Genomic DNA, 4,086 nt, shown 5'->3' on the forward strand with positions numbered 1-4,086 from the left:
TCCTTCTGCCTAGTCCGCCATCTTGCCGGAACTCTGTATAGCTGTATCTGTAGGCATATGTACATACATGTTTTCTGTGTATGTATAGCATATAGGGGGCACAGTTATGGAAACTTCCTAGGCACATCCAAACAACTTGCAGGATTGGTATACTGGGTTAAAAGGATTAGGACTATAGTCTTCTGGGATAACTTAGTCAACTGGCATAACATAGTCCATAAAAGTAATGTTCTATACCCAAATTTGATGAGTAGTGTCTGGGGTCTTAAAAGCTTGCAAGTGGCCATCTAAGACACAATTATTGGTCTTTACTTGTCTGGAGCAAAATAGAATGAAGGAAACCAAACACTCAAAGAACAAACTAGTCCACAAGAGTAAAACCAATACAAGGCCTCTTATAGCCTGAGACCAGAAGAACTAGAAGGTGCCCAGCTACCACTACTGACTATTCTGACAAGGGCCACAATAGAAAGTCTCAGATAAAATGGGAGAAAAATGTAGAACAAAAATGAAGTTCCTGAAAAAGGCCAGACCTACTGGATCAATAGAAACTAGGGGAACCCCTGAGACTATTGCCCTAAGACATCCTTTGAGCTTGGCATTGAAGCCACTCCTAGAGATCACCTTTCAGACAAATAATAAACTCGCTTATCAAAGAAAGCATATCATCCATGAACAATGTATCCCTTAAACAATCAACTATATGAGACCAAATGGTCAAAATTTATCTAAAAGCAAAGATGAAAAGACAAGGAAGAGATGGGAAGCTATATCAAAAGAAATAGAACAAAACAACAGGAATGGAAATAGGAGAATCCTGACACACTGTGAAAATTATAACCAATGGCACAGGATAAATTGAATAAAGGTAATTAAATGGGAACCTAATTTTCTGTGTAAATTTTCACCTAAAACACAATAAAATATTTTGAAAAACAATAAAAAATATCCCACCTGAGCCCAGGGTTATACTTGGTATATATTTGCTTAGTATAAAACTGAGACCAGAATTACATGGTGACTGACTTTTGCCTCAGAGACACTTACAATTGCATTATTATAACATTATTAATCTTTTGATTATGTGAGCCAATTTCTTTTGAGAATAAATTCACAATGTTTTAATTGTCACCAGGCTATGTGGTAGCTAGCAAAACACTTGTAAGCAGATGTTAGTAGAAATGTCATTGGCAGTATCAGGTGATGACAAGCACATCATAATATAAGAAAGACTTGGAAATAACATCTTTATGTTCTAAATTTTCTGGTTAGATCATAAATTTCTAGCAAAGCAAGAAACTTCTTGCAATATTCTTCTAACACTTTGTCCAGGAAAGGGATGGTTATCAATTTGCCTGAAGTTTAAATCTCAGATTGAACATTTTCAATAATAAGAAGTTTTTTTGTTCAGGATTCTGAACTTAATGTCCCTTTTCCTCATTTTATGCCAGGAGCTCCAGTTACATCTGTCTGATACCACGGAGATTTCTTTTCCATGTCTAGGTTTACATTCTTGACATGGTTGTTGAAGATGTGTCTGTGCTTTCTCTCCTTCTTATTTTATTTCTTTTTTGAACTTTTTATTGTAATTTGAGTGAAAGTTTGCAGAGCAAATTTGTTTTTTCTTCCTATTCCATTGTTCCTTTATTCCATAATCTCTCAGTTATTTTTCTTCTTCTTCTTTTTTTTTAAAATTGTGATTTGGGTAAAGTTTACAGAGCAAATTCATTTTGCATACAGCAGTTCATACACATTTTGTTTCATGACATTGATTGTAATCCCCATAATGCAACAACTCTTCCCACTCCCTCCCTGTGGTTACCTTTTCCTCATGTTTCCTATGCATTTCTGACCTCTGAGCTGTCTCCCTGTGTGAATACTGTCCTTCTGATCTCCCATGATTGATTGTTCTAAGGAATGTACCTAACCCATTGCTGACAAGTTGATCCCAACTCACAGTGACCCCTCCTTGGGTTTCCAAGGCAGTATCTCTACGGAAGTAGATTGCCCAACCTTCCTTCCAAGGAGTGGCTGATGGGTTTGAACCATCAGCCTTTTGATTAACAGTCAAATGCCTTAGGCGCTATGCCACCAGAGCTGATGTAAATGTCCCCCTTATATGCCAGTTTATTGTTTGGCTGGAAGCTGCAGGAGTGAGTTCACATTCAGGCCTGAAGGGTGATTAGGGGCCATATTCTTGGGAGTTTCACCAGTCTCTATTACATCAGTAAGCTTGGTCTTCTTTATAATTTGAGTTTTGTTCCACATTTTTCTCCCACTGTATGCAGGATCTCCTGCACTAATCCCTTTGCAAGTAGCTGACAGTAGTAGCCAGACACCATCCAGTTCTTCTGGTCTCGTGGTTGTGTAGACTGATGTTCGCTTGGTCCACCAGACCTTTGGATTACTTGTGCAAATTACTTTCCATTTAACAATTTATACACATTTTGTTTTGTGGCATAAGTTGCAATTCCTTAAATGTAACAGCACTCTTCCAATTTCCTCCCTTGGTCCCTGTTTCCATTCATCCTTCCTTCTTGCTCCTTCCTGCCTTTTGAGCTTTGTTCTTGGGAAAATACTGCCTTTTGATCCCTTATATTTGACTGTATTGAGAAGTATATTATTCTCTGGTGTTATTATTCACTCTATAGGCTTTTCTATTGTTTTGCTGAAAATTGATCCCTGGGGGTATGTTTAGTTCTAGGCTTGAAGTGGATCTAAGGGCCACAGTCTCAGGGGTTCCACGAATCTTCATCTGACCAGTAAATCTAGTCTTTTTTTTTTTTTTATGATTTTGAGCTTTGTTTCACAATTTTCTCTCACTCTATCCAGGACTTGCTATTGTGATCCCATTCAGAGCAATTGGCAGTGATAGCCAGGCACAATATATTTCTTCTGGCCTCAGGATACTGGAAGCTATGGCTCAGATGTTCCATTATCCTTTGACTAATTATTTCCTTGAGTCTTTAATTTTTTCACTCTTCTTTGCTCTAGACACAGAGAGAGCAATAGCTGCATCTTAGATGGCTGCTCACAAGTTTTTAAAACCCCGTCAATACTCACCAAAGTAAGAGGTAGAACTTGTCTTTGTGAACTATGTTATGTCAATTGACCAAGATGTTCTCTGAGACCATGGCCCTAAGCCTCCAAGCCCACTGAATCATTTCCTCAAGTTGTTTGGTTATGGCTAAGAAGTTTTCAGAACTTTGCCTCCTGTATTCTTTAGCATATTCATGGATATATTTGTAGCACATACAGAAACATATGTAGAAGTAAATATCCTTTGACACTCCTATATATACTCATGGATGTATTCCTATTCACCGTCTCACATCTTCTTGGCTTACATGTCTACCAAAGTCTCTACTCATGGATACTGTTTGTTATTACTATCATTGCAAGAGTAGGTATGTAATAGTATTTACCTTTGCTGTCTTTTAGTCTTATGTACTTTCCAGTGTCTTCTTTTGATCTGCCCTTCTCCTTATTGTCTTCCTTCTCTTCAAATAATTAAGTTTAAAAAATTTAAATTTTTTTTGGCCAATATTTCCCCATGCATCAATTTACTGATATCAAATTATAATTTTATGTTGATTTTAGGACAATAGAAAAATTTTGAAAAGGTTATTTATCATTAAGGTCAATTAAAAAAGACTTACTTATTAGAACATTAATGTTTCCTTGACATAAGCCACTTTATTGATGTTTTAAACAGCCACACACTCTCGTGCATTGTTATAAGCATCAGTAGCCACTATAGTTGTCCCACACACCAATCAACAGACCAGAGTATTCTGGTACAAAAAATTAATTTGACTGTAAAAGATATCCTTGCTAAACTATTGGCTTTCTTTCCTGAGATTGACATAATCCAAGTTTACTATTGGAACTCAGATTGTATTTGTAACCCAAAGAGCATAAGCTACTTGGAGTTCTTCTAGGGCTTCAATTTGCTTGATAACTTGCTGGCTTTATGAGAAGTAGAGTGGGAGGAAAGAGATATGGCAAAAGTCTCTAATTCCATTGAAACAACTCCCAAATTCTTCAGATTCTTTTGGTATTTACCAAATATTTATATATATATAT

This window comes from Orycteropus afer, unplaced genomic scaffold (genome assembly GCF_000298275.1).
Source record: "Orycteropus afer afer isolate SDZICR_OR568_19922 unplaced genomic scaffold, OryAfe1.0 scaffold00026, whole genome shotgun sequence".
NCBI lineage: Eukaryota > Metazoa > Chordata > Mammalia > Tubulidentata > Orycteropodidae > Orycteropus > Orycteropus afer.